We start from the raw sequence: 13,959 nt of genomic DNA on the forward strand, positions 1-13,959 counted from the left end.
GCATATTATGTATATGACTCTGAAGAAGAACTGGGATTTCATTTTCATCCAGTAGTACTCAGTGCTACTTGTGAGACAAGGACTGTGGATGTAGTCAGAGTAGGGTGAGGGCCTCCGGAGGGGGCAGGGCGGGATATTTGCAGTCAGAGCAATGTAACTACATGCAAGGAAACCCCCCTACTAAAACTCTACGTTAAACATTAAGCTCTAGAATCATTCTTCAGTGAGATCAGTTAATGTTCCCCAGATAAAGAAGAGTAGCAATGTTTTATTATGCTAACCATTTATAATCATGTGTAAGATTCACTTTAGAATACTAAAAGCCCCAGGCCTATGTGCTGTCTTTCCTCCTTCAGATCTGATGAAGTGATTTTGCAAACTGGGCAACTAATTTAGCAAGTAAGCACAGGCATAAACAACACAGTAAAAGGCAAGAAGCATTCCACCTTAAAGATAAGATTGCATTTTAATACCCAAGAAGTAAAAACGTTAGAAATTCTTAACTTACTCTTTAGCAAATAATACCTCAGCCCACCTTGGGGACTGAGCAGGTGGCCTTGTTTCATATGCTCCCAGACCAAGATGCTGGTATCTCAGAGAGAAATCATCAGAGGAAGTTGCTTGTGTTAAGTTAATTCTAAATATTCAGGGACCACTTAACAAACCCACACCCCTAAGTTTTTTTCATGTTCTCGAAAAATCCTCAACTGCCTATAAAACCCCCTAGACACGCACCACTATGAACTCTCCTGTCCCCTCCAGGCGTGAGCCAGGAGCTCTGTCCTCTCACTTTATCTCTAAATAAGCCTGTACCTTGCTCTCCTACCTTGACTATTTGTGAAGCTCATTCTTCGGCTTTGTGAACAAGAACCCCGGCATCACTTGCATATGATTATGAGAATAACCCTTCAACTGTTGTTTTTAATCTAGACACCCCAAATGGAAGTCTCAAAACAAACAACCATATAACTAATCACCACACTAATTAGCTGGCATTAATTCAGATAGTTAATTTTCTCCTTTGCTTCCATTAGAAGGATGAAGTAAAGAATGATTTATACCCAGGCCTATCACTAACTGAGTATACCTTTTGTTTTGTTTCACAGAACAACTTTTCAACTTCAAGTTAATATCCACAATCTACTTTTGGGCAGAGGGTGCTGGTGACAGTGTCAGTACATGTATGAACCACAAATGGTTAAGACTATTTATAAACAGAAGGCATTCTATTCAACACTTTTCTTTTTTTCTCCCAGAGGGCTAACATTTGATATTAACACAAAGAGACTAAAACTGTACATACATAAATATATACATATAAATGTATGTATTTCCCTCACAGATTAATTCAGATAACTGATAACAAAAAACAACCTTCTATAAAATCATTTGAAGACCTATGGGGCAAGGGATGTGAAAAACAAACCACTAGTTTGCTTAATTTGTAAAGTCATTTCATCAGTAAATATTTGCAAAGGATAGTTAACACTTGGTTATTGGCACTATGGAGGGAGAAGCTGGAGAGGATAATAAAAATTGTCAGAGAATTCTCTCAGTATCAACCTTCTACTTATTTGTGGCCTTACAGCCCTCGACCAAATGGAGATGAAGCAACTCTCAGAGGTTCTTCAATACAAAAGACAGACATCATTTTTCTCAGTGCCTATAACCTTAAAGGTCATTTCTTTCATCATAAAAAAAGATAGAGAAACAGCTGCCCAGCAGATAAAAGGCAAACAAATCACATTTCCTAACCTAGCCTAATTAAGTTTATCTACACAACACAAAAACTGACCTTGTGCTGACCTCTCTCATGGCCACTCTTACTCACCCCTACAAAACAGGGCCCTCCTCTTCAAGTTATCCTATTAAAATAAATTGCAGAAATAATTTAATATAAAAGACCAAAGCAGATTATCACCATGAAGGTTCTATTTACAGAGGAATGGTAAGAGGAATGATTCAGCTAAAATTATAATGCAAATTTTAGACATACTTTTCACTTTCATAGATATGCAAGTTTTTATAACCCTTAGCATAGCAAATTTTTAAGCAGACTGAAGCATTTAATATGGTTTGTTTCTCCTTAACAATTACTTGGTGGCATGAAAAAAATAATACAGCACCTAGAATTTATCATATTTCAATCAAGGAATGAGGCAGCACTGAGAAAGCCTTACTCACTGAACACCAAGGAGCAAAACAGCGTCCAAGCCACTAACAGGAGAGTGACAAAGAGGAAAACAATACAGATAGAAGGCAATGTTGTTCAACTTCATTCAAACAACCCTCATATTTTGAGACAAACTTAAAAACAAACAATTCATGTGCTTAGTTTTTGCCCTCACTGAAAGTAAGTTAGTCTGTTAACCAGTATTTTGAAAACATTCTTCCAGAAGTCAATACTAAACTTGTGATAGCACTTGTTCAAAATGTTTCAAGCACGATGAATCCCCATGCCCCACCCCCATACTTAACGTCTCAAGGACCAATCTTACTAAGTTTAAAAGAGAATGTTTCAGAAAAGGACTATTAACAAAGTCCTATGCACTTAGTGTTCAAATCTAAAAGTAAATTCTGGTGAGTCCCTTACAAGACAATTCCCAGTAATGATCTTTTATAATAGGTCTTGTTTTAGATAAATATGTATGTCATATATTGCGCTAAGTACTTAGTGGATGAAAACTGCCATACTAAAATGCAATTCAAAGGTTACAAATGTTGAAATCAAGAAGTAACACAGGTACAGAAGAGTATGTATGACTACATTATACACACGTATATTTTGAGTGGGTACATATTCACAGAAAAATGAGCAAGATACTCACCAAATATTAATGCTAGTTATTGCTATGTAGTAGGACTACAGGTAAATTTTATGTTTTAATATTTTTATGAGTTTTTGGCATGTTTAAGATTTTTCTATTCTTTGTGCTGATTCATCATCACCTTCCAGAATATCCATAAAAACTATTTACATAAAAACTGATTTTTAAAAATCATAAAAAAGGAAACAACTCATTTAAAACTGGCCTAAAAGACAACCACACCATCCAAACTACTGGAGGGGACTGCTGAGAATCTAAGCTACAGCAGAATGTTTTCCTCTTAAGAACATACATGAGTATGAGTGGCCCAGGAGTCTTAAATGTTTTTAAGATTGTGGGTCACTCGAGTCATAAAAATTAAAATGTTATTAAAGAAATGTTATAACCTAAGTAAAACTGCCAAAAATCTATCCTGTATAGTGTTGACAGTATGGAGATAATTCCAGAGAGTCATAGATTAGAAGATTGCTTCACGAACAAGTTACAAGTTAGGTAATCTAAAACAGAAAGTGTTTTTAAAATATTCATTATCTCAATAAAGCAGTTTCAAAAAATTCAAACATTACACAATTAGAATACAAAGTGAAAGTATCATTTTTATTCAATCCTCCAGAAATAACAGCTTTTAATAGTTTGGTGGATACCATCAGGGACTTTTTCTAAGCATTTTCTAATACACGCACACACAATTTTTAAACATAAATTGAATCATACTGAGGGCCTGCAATCTTCTTTTTTTTAAAAAAAAAAAACTACTCTTGTACATGGTCTTTCCATGATAGAACACACAGATCTGACCATATCAAATTAAGTCTAACCAATCTTTCCTATTGATTGACATTTTTCATTTTTCTAATTTCTCATCATTAGAAATACAGCAATGAACATCTTTAGTAATGCCATATTTATGCCAGTGCTTCTATAGGATGTATTTCTAGCAGAATTGCTGGATCAAAAGGGCATACTATTTTAGATTCTAGTCTATTAAAGTTGCCTACCAGGTCTAGAAGCAGAAGACACCTAATAGCGATGACCATATCTAGCACCAAAATCTTGGGTTTCCAATTACCTACCATTCTCCAACAGAAAGGAACAGGCTCTTTGGAGAGGTAGCTGATTCAGAGCCAAGTCAGGATAAATAAAAGTTGAGCCTGGTATCTTCTGGTGCCAGAAACTAAGGAAGTACTTTAAAAAAGGTGTGACAGGTTGAAAAGACATAGGGGCCAACCCAAAAGAGCTCCCAGTGATCAAAGCTGGAACAATTTGAGGCACAAAATAAGTAACAATAGTATTAGATTATACTCCAAAGAACAAAATAAATGCATATGAGTCCATGCTAATACAAATAAGTGATTGAAACAACTAACTGAAGGACAAGGGACAAGTCTTCCTTATAGAAGAATCCTAATTAATAAATATGGAAGAAATAAAGGAAATAAAAAAATCTCCATTAGAATGCCACAGTAATAACTGATACAGGCAAAATCCACTGGTGGATGCTAACACTGGTGAGTGAAAGCTCAAAGCTGGAACTGGATATACACATGGTTTCAAAGTAGCTCCCTCAAATATGCATTAATATAATAAATAATATAATAATATAAATAATATAATATAATAAAATATAAGTATTAATATTTGTTAGCTGCAAAGAGAGAAACTGTAACTTTACTGTGGAGAAACATAGCTGACACTACCTTAACCAGGTGACCAAGGTTATGATCACCAGTAACAGGGCACACTAACATCAAGTACCCCAACATACTGCACTGAGAAGGACGTATCATCGCTTTTGTGGTATTTTTGCCCGAACTGCATAATCTCAGTCTAACCATGAAAAAACATTAGGTAAACCCAAATTAGGAGCGGTGTGCAAAGTAACTTACCTGTATTCTTCAAAGCTGTCAAGGTCATAAAAGACAAAAAGCCTGAGGAGCTGTCATGGACTGGAGGAGATGAAGGAAATACGACAACTAAATGTAATGTGGGATCCTGGGCTGGATCCTGGAACAGAAAAAAAATGTTAGTAGCAACACTGATAAAATGTGAATAAAGTCTGTAGTTTAATGAATAGCATTGTCCCAACATTAAGTTCTTAGTTTTTGATAACTGTACTATAATATAGTTATGTAAGATGTTAACATTAGGGGGAGCTAGGTGTACAGTCCATGGAAATGGTGTGCTATTTAAAGCAGCTCTCTTGTGAAAGTCTAAAATTAATTTCTAGAAATATTTTTGAACACGCTCTAAAAAAGAATGTATCATTTCACATTCCCAGCAGGAGTATATTAATGTGCCCATTTCCCCACATCCCCTCAGACACTGGATTGGATTGACCTTTGTTTGATAGGTACCAAAAACAGTTTTAACTTGGTATTTTTCAATGAACTTAAGAAAATATTTCACTATATCTTAACTTCTTATATAAATAACTTGTTCGAGTCCTTCATCCATTTTTTTCATTTGATTATTCACTTTTTCTTAGTGATTCATAAAAGCCCTTTATATATTAAGGAAATAAGCATTTATATATTATGCTTTTATATATAAGCATATATATTATGCTTTATATATAAGCATTTATATGTTATATATTAAATAAGCATTTCCTATATATATATAATACATTTATATGATGTATTATAAATATTTTTCCCAGTAGAGCATTTTCTCCATTCTGGGTGCTTTAGGCCAAACACTGGTTTTTAAGTTTTAAGCAGTAATATGCATCAGTAGTCTCATTTGTGGCTTCTGGGTCATTTTCCTACTTCAAAATTTAAAAATTATTCCCTCATACCTCTGCAAAGTGTGATTACCAGGTCAAAAATAGATCTTTCTTTGGTATGTGTGGAATGGTGGGTGGGACAAAACTCTTGATATATACTACAGAATTACATTCCAGAAAGGCTGTACCTAATTATACTTCCATTAGTATGCATTAAATATTTTCCTATAAAGTTTAATATTAATGTTAAATCAAGATTAAAAGAACATTTACCCAACCTCTCCTCCACCCAAAATAAACCACTTATTGCCTTAAAAAAAAAGTCATATTCACATTCTCCAAAGTTCTCATTTCAGAGACTTTATTCATGCTCTTCTTTCTACCCAAAATTCTGCTTAAAAGCCACCTTTTCTGGGATACCTTCCCTAACACCTCAAACTAAAATTTCCAGCCTTTCTTTGAACTTATAAGTCTCCTCTAATAGCTCTAAACTTGTATTATATTGCCTCATATGTGAATTTATCTTAATCACTTTTCTAAACAGTAAGTTTATTTAATAGGACAAGGATTGTGTCTTATTACCTCTATGTCCTTTGGCTTAGAAATAGCATCAAATATTTCTTGGAATGGATAAGAGAAATTACCTAACACTTGTCAGAGAATACAGCTGTTTTAAATCATTATTTTTTCCTTCACAGTATCAGCCTCCACTTCATTTGTAACTCTTTTTAAGATAGGATTTTTTTTTACATTATCCTCTTCAGCAGATATGTGGGGAAAGTATTTTTAACAAAAAAATGCCATTATATTTTAGAATGATGATAATTTTAGCCAAACAGAATTCATTCTAATTGTAATTCAAAAATTATTTTCAGTGCTGGAAGAGCATATACATGGCAAAAATGGATATTTCTTTGCATACTTAAACCTGCAGTATTCTGGGGTATTTTGTTTCACTTTCTCAGTTTTGAATAAATGCTTATTTATACTATGCCCATTGTCTTTACCCAAGCTGAAAGACAGTCTGAGTGCCAAGAGAAATATTCCAACTGTACCTAAGAATTCTGTTTTCACCCATTTTGTTATATAACTGCTCCCCCTATAATTAGTATGGCAAACTAAATATATATATATATATATATATATACATATATATATACGCATATTATGTATACCTATGTGTATGTATGCATATATGTGTGAATTTTGTGTGCATATACATATATATAAATAACAAGCACCTAGCCTACAATGTCAGTACTGGACTTTACCTGGGACAGGAAGATAGACTGCATGCATATAAATTCTACTCTTCATGTACAAGGTTGTAGACTTTCAGAACCAAAATAGGTTTTAAAATAAAATTAGTGAACTAGTCTCTAAAAAGAAATTCTCCCCCCTCTCCTTTCCAAATGACCATGGAAACAAAAATAGGGTCTGCTTTCTAGAACATTAGGAAAGAATCTTATGTGCTTTCCCCATACAGTAAAACTTAGTTTTATTGTAAAGATGAATGTGAGAATATTAGAAAACAACAAAAACATATACTACTCCTACTCCTATCCCTTTGGTTACCGAAGATTAAACTATGAGCAGTATCAAGAGGGAAAAATACATTCTCTTTAAAAATTCTCAATATACCAATTGCATTTAAATAAGAATTTTTTTAAAGTCACAAACATCAATAAATCACTTGCAAGGTCCACCTAATATATCACGACTATTATGAAATAACTGCTGGAGAAAAAATGTTTTAAAAGATTAAAATTGCTGTTGCGCTGGTAAATCTTGACTCAGGACCAACAATCTTACCATACTGACTTTTAAACTTTTGGGACAAATAGATTACATAATACCAAACACTGGGCTTAACCAAATCTCTTCCAAGTGTAGTCAAGTGTGTTGATACATGGATGATTCTGTATTTATAAGGCTTTCATTAAAACAATACTTGAAATAAGTGCTTGTGACTTTAGGTGATCTTGATCAGAAATTACTCCAGTATAAACTTCCCAAAAATCCGTGCAATTTTTGCCAGAAGTTGTATTTTGTTCTTAAAGATAACAAAAACACAAGTCTTAATAAATATATGCACAGAAAGGACTAACCTATGATAAACAATAAGTACTCATGGAACAATAATTTTAGGAGGAAAAAATTAGCACTTTCCCCTAAAGTTGAGATTGATAAACTAATTGAGAGAGGAAAGTATATTTTTAGTAACACAGGCTCTTAGAGCTAAAATGTGGCTAGTTTTCATGATCCTCAAAGCATCTGGGGCTACCAGTTCCTTGTAGAACTACTGCTTATTCACATCCTCACTTCCATTTCTGCCACAAATAATTTTAATTTAATAAAATAACAGCAATGCACTGGGTTCCATCAAAAGGAGGGTCAATTAAGAATAAAGAAATTATTCGATGCTGCCAAAATGTAGACAAAAAGGCACTTTATATACGGCTTGACAGAAGTATAAATTGGTACAAGCTTTAAAGAAAGCCACTTGGCAATATGCATCAAGAGGCCTTAAGTCAAACCTCATGACCTAGTAATTTCACTTTCTGCTTCTAGGAATACCTTAAGGAAATAGAAGTGCACACACAAAAAATGTAGACAAGAGTCATCACTGTGATGTAGACAACAGAAAAACTAGAAATAATTTCAAAGGCCCAAAAGGAAACTGGTAAAATAATGATGTATCCATATGATCAAATACTATAGTCATCAAATGCAACATTGTCAAAGAATATTGAAGGATATGAGAAAATGCTCAAGATATATGAAGTGAAATTGGTTTAAGGTGAAACTTCCAGTATCAACTTCTTCAAATACATGCAGGCTACAAACTGAAATGTTAATCTCTGGGATGTACAATTACAGGTGATTTTGTTTTTTTCTTGTATTTTTTTCTCCTACATTTTCTAAAACTTCTACAGAGAACATAACTTTTATCATTTAATAAATAAGTAGAAAATATAGCACCAGTCTTTCAATTAATTCTAGTGTGTGTCTGTGTATGTGTATGTTGGTAAATGACAGTGCACATGGCCTCATAAGGTGTTTTGCCCTACACCCTATGCCAAGTGGCAAAGTGATACTGTTAAAGGAGCCAAAACTGCCCTGTGGAAAGAACAGACACTTCTGTTTATAAATTAAACTCCAAGTAAAATAAATGTTTTTGCTCATGTAATATCTATGAAGCTAAACAAAATTAAGTTTCTTTTTTCTTGCTATAACTATAATGTTTCCTAAAGCTAAACTTCCTTGTGGTCTCCTATATCAAAATGAGACAATTACTAGCAAGCAAATAGACAGTATCAAATGGCCAGACAATCATGAGGGGTTCCACACAGACGGAATCTAAATCATTTCTTTAAAGCCCAGTGTTCCACTCACTTATCCTATTAAAACAACTCTAATGCCAGATGGTATCTGCGGAAGACTTAATCCTTACACTCTTCTGCTCCATAAAGAAAATGTTTTTCAGCTGAGCAGAATCAGCCCCTGGGTGAATTGGGGCCTGTTCCCAGGAGAGGTTATCACAAGGACAAAGCACCAAATGGGTATTAATTCTTTGCTTTCTACACAGGCGAACGGATTATGAGCGAGGGGGATGTCAGGTAGTTTACCCATTAGTACCCACTTATTTACAACCTGAACTCTAGGGGAACTTCAGAGGCTATCATCTTACCTAAGACTGTCTTGCTTCAGACATTCCCATCAACTGTGACATCATGTTACAAATGCGTACTAGCTGACTTCAAAACGGAGGTGGCAGAAAAAAGGCTGAATCATTTCTTTCCCTCAAAGTTTTCATTTCAAAATGTTTCAGGCAACACTGAAGCATTCATTAAGTAATCTCACTTCCTGTTAAGGCCCACACAGCCACAAATGTGTCCTGCAATAACCTCCATGGGGCCTAGGCAGCACAGAGTTCCCAAGACCAAAAATTATCAAAAGAATATGGTTGACACTGCAATATACAGTAACACATTTACTTGAAAATTAATGTTTTTACTCCAAAGTAAAGGAAAATCTATCTGTGGCTGCTGGTTAACTCAACTGGGTTGAGCCGGTGCTTCTGAAGCTAAGCTCACAAATTTGGTATCCGTATGAATTGGTTAAAACGACAGAGATCACATTTCCCAGCTCACCAAGGTCTGTCCCCCAGGTTTCCCCTGCCATCCTGGCACAACTGTTATCAGACCCCCCCCTTTCTTTTTTGGCAAAGACATTTCTAGTGATGACTCTGGTAATAACCCTAACCAGTCAGACAGAGAACAAGGCAAGAATGTGTAGCTACATGAGCAGAAACCAACTTTGACTACAAGACCCTTCCATGTACTAAACTCCTGATTGAATCCAGTCATATATAAATGGGCAAGTAAATGAAAGCACCAGCTTTGTGCCATTACACAAACACACACCCGACTCTTTATTCCAAGTGTTTCAACAATATGAAATCACAACAATCGTAAATAGTTCATGTACAACTGGATATTTATAGTCCAGCTTCTCAAATCTAGGCTAAACCTTCATTGATAACTTCAAACTGAATTCAATTCCTCATCTTACAAAACATACACTTGTATTTTAAGTACATAAAGGATAAATCAGATCCACCGTAAGAAAGTACTATCTCCATTCATTGGTTTTTAAATTATTTCATAGGTTCTTAAACTATAAACCTATTTATGAAGTAGTGTTTGCCCTCTTACTAACTTAAAAATCAGAGAAAAGGAGATGGCCAAGTTGATGTCAGCAATCAAACATTCTAGCTTCATGGGGAATGCGTATCTTATATGCACTTGCGCAAAAACACCACCAATTACAACTTCCCAACCATGATTTTAAGGAACACACAGGTTAGCAACCGTAGAATTGCATTTCAACTGAGGTTTTTTATTCCAAATGAATGAGAAAGGACTAAAGCCAACTGGGGAGTTTCTGGGCTGACCCAGATGCTGAAAAGCTTAAGCAATTCTTCACATATTTATAAATGCCAGCTCTTGGAATAATTTGTACCTAGTGCAGTCTAACAATCAGTTTACTAAGAATGGTTTTATTTAACTTGGTCCATCAGAAAAAAAAACCCACAGATTAACAGGATAAGGCACTATCCTTCATCAAAGGCTAGGGAGGTAGACAACGACGCTCCAGTGTAACACAATACGCCCTAGCGAGAGACAGTCCACAATGGCAGTGAGGAGCCAGTGTGCTGGAGCCAGGTGACCTGGGTCCAATTCCTGGCTATGCCACTTACTACAGTAGCGTGACCTCAGGCAGGTTCTATAACCTCTTTGGCTCATTTGCCACAACTCTAAAATGGAGGGGCAACGACTACTACCTATGAGGACTGTGGAGAGCCTAGAGTCGACCTCACAGCTGTAGCCATCATAATCTTCCTTTAGTTTCTCAAGAGCACCAAGCTTAATCTCTCACTTCTACATCCAGCACACGCTTTTCCCTCTGCCAAGAACATTCTCTTCTCCCTCTTCCTGGCTTCCTTTAGGTCTTAAAATGACACTTCTAAAAAGGTTTCCTTGACCTCCCCAGGTTATGTCAGGTGCCTCTGCTATTTGCTCTGCAAGCACGAATAGCACACAGCACCTAAACTTGTTCACGTTTCTGTTCCCCTGGTAGATTGCAAGTTCCTTAAAGCAGAGGTCATGGCTATCCTCATCACCATGATAATACCCAGAACCTAGCACAATACAGGTATGTACTTACTAAATAGTACTTGAATGAACGTGGGATAAAATAACAAGTCATACTGAAAAGAAAAGAAACCAAAAAATGATTTCTGGGTTAAATCTATCACTCTAAGTCGAAGTTTATGCCTCTTCACATCTGAGATATACAGGAGCGCTTTCCTCTCACATCTCAAGTCTGAAATTAAACATGAGAAATGACACTCTGACATAGCATAAACTTTATGCCCATTTTTGGTAGGCCTCATAACTTCACACAAGCATAGCAAGTAACAGTCTATTCAGTGTGTCTACACTTCTTCGTGTCTCATATTCCAAAGCCTTTAAATAAAGGTATTTAAAATTATATGGTTACTAGCAAAATTACATGGCTAGTGTACCTCCCTGAATATTATCAGCTGGGCCCAATGAAACCCATTAAGTGCTGCTGGCATGGGTGGAGAGAAGAAAAGGAAAGTGAGACCATGAACATGGACCAGCATAAGAGAAAGAAAGAGAAGTATTTGGTATGTATGTTGGAGAGGGGTAGAGCAACATAAGCTGCTGGTCTTTAAAGCACCACTGGGTGGCACCCGTGCCCCTGGCTCTCTTGCAGAGCTTAGGCTGAATGCTCAGAAGCCTTATTTTCCATATGCTGATGGGCAGATGTAATTCACTGGAGTTCAACCTTTCTGCATCGGTCTTCAGGAAGTAGTGTTTAATGAGAGACACCTGAAAGGTGAGTTTGTCAACATTTTTGCCTGGCCAAACTGTTTCAGAGCCAGCTCACCATAATAATGCAGAGATTCTCAGTGCAGTGATAGGCATTCCGGTGTGAGAAGGAGAAAAAGGGATCTGAATAGCCTAGGAAGCTTTTTCAAACTTTAAACTATTAGGTTGAACCATATAAAACTGCCAATAGTAAAAAACCAAACACATACAAAAAACAGCAAATTCAAACAGTTCACCCTAACACCCACATATTTAGAATCACTGGCTTAATGAGCCATTGTTACTGTGGTGTATCGTATTTCTCAGGTTTGTTGTTGAAAAGGTTAAGAACACATGCACAGTTTGGCCTTAAGTCATTAAGAATTAACTAAGCAAAAAAATGGAAACACAAAGTACTTAAGGATAGGGAACAGATTAAACTATATAAAGCAGACATGGGGAGATGTTCAGAGAAAAAGTAAATGCTGTATTAACTGTAAAAAAGCAAATTACAAAATGGTATGTTAAACACACTTTGTAACCTGTCTTTTAGGGAAATGCAGTTGTTTTCTGAAATGGATTTATATTCTCTATAGAAAAAAATACAGAGGGAAATATACTAAAAAAAATCAGCTGACTCTGGGTAGGGAGATTACCCATACTTTGCCTCTTTATCTATTTTTATTTTTCTAAAATAAATGTGTATAACAATTCTGGATCCTGTAACAGAAACAAAAAAGACTGGTAGAAAAACTTGGGAAATTCAAATAAATTTTATAGTTAAGAGGACTGCACCAATGTTATGTAAAATGTTAACACTAGGGGGAGAGGGGTAAAGATATCCAAGAGCTCTGATCTTTACAAATTTACTGTAAATCTAAAATTATTCCAAAATGAAATCTTTCTTTTAAAAAATAAGCCATGTATTAAGACTCTGGAAGAAAGAATCCATTTGGTTAAGAGATCCCTACACAGAAACAAGAATATGTTGGAATAAAACTTCTCTGGTAGTCAATCACTATGCTTCTAGTGTAACAGAAAGTTGTAAAGACTATTATGGCCTCTCTTAAATATGAACGTGGTATCACCCTATTGAGCACAGACCCTCTGAAACGGGAAACAAATGGTTAAGTCCCTATTTTCTTGTTTTGTAGTCATCATTGCTGAAGACTAACCACCATAACAAGGAATTTAAAGGTATAGCTGATAACAACTCTTTTCCTTTATAGTATTTTTAAAAATCTAGTTTCCCAAATGAGAAGAAGCTACAGGCACATGCATTTGGTTCAAGAACTATCTAGTAAGCATATACTATGCCCTGTCCTGGTGGAGCATACTATTCGAGATAATATTTTAACTAGCTATCAGACCAACACAAAAAGAGTGAGAATACTAAAGAAGGGGCAACCCTCAACCCTATAGTAATAGCCCAACCAGATGATTATATACTTTTTAAACAGCTAATAGCAATGGCTGCCCTCTGGGGTTACTAATTATACCTGTTACTGCTTGGGTAATCATCTGGCTTGCCTAAAAATTTATGGTTTTTAAACTTCCTTCAAATATTGGGGTAAGGAAAAGTATGTAAAGCCAAAGGATGAAAGTGAGGTTCTGAAAAAGAAAGAAAACTGCAGACCCAAAACACACAGAAAACTAACTAAAACGTCTTGATCAGTTTCATCTACAGACTACTAGCCAGCTGTTACAAACAACACTGCCTTCTGGTTATAATAATACTCCAGCAAGTGTAAAATTTGGAATACATTAATTCCACTGTTGAACACACCCAATGGAGGTTTAATTAGTTGGGAGGTTTCATTACTTTTAAGTATGTGAAATGCCTCAATATAAGGCACTTTTGCAGAAGATGAAATCCAAAACAAGAATTTTAAGAACAGATTTAAAGAAAAGCACCAGAGTACTAAAAAATCCCCCAGCAGAGCAAGAGTCTTTTTTCCCATCTCAGTGAAATACTGCCTAAGGAAGGGGAGTTATGCATCCCCAT

The 13,959-nt window shown here is 35.6% G+C and overlaps 1 protein-coding gene across 5 annotated transcripts in view; it reads right to left on the bottom strand.

Annotated features, from left to right (window-relative positions):
* The window catches only part of ACSL4 (acyl-CoA synthetase long chain family member 4), a 103,794-nt gene that overhangs the window by 66,291 nt on the left and 23,544 nt on the right, over positions 1 to 13,959 (bottom strand). For 3 of the 5 annotated variants that reach the window (XM_057496118.1, XM_057496121.1, XM_036912613.2), the window contains exon 2: positions 4,715 to 4,820. The exons of 1 other annotated variant lie outside the window; for it this stretch is intronic. The gene's annotated coding sequence lies outside the window, so the exon portion shown is untranslated. Of the gene's footprint in view, positions 1 to 4,714; positions 4,833 to 13,959 lie in introns of all 5 variants that reach the window. One more of the 5 variants, XM_057496119.1, reaches the window with a different exon arrangement.

The sequence above is a fragment of the Manis pentadactyla genome, chromosome X, assembly GCF_030020395.1.
Source record: "Manis pentadactyla isolate mManPen7 chromosome X, mManPen7.hap1, whole genome shotgun sequence".
NCBI classification, from domain to species: Eukaryota; Metazoa; Chordata; class Mammalia; order Pholidota; family Manidae; genus Manis; species Manis pentadactyla.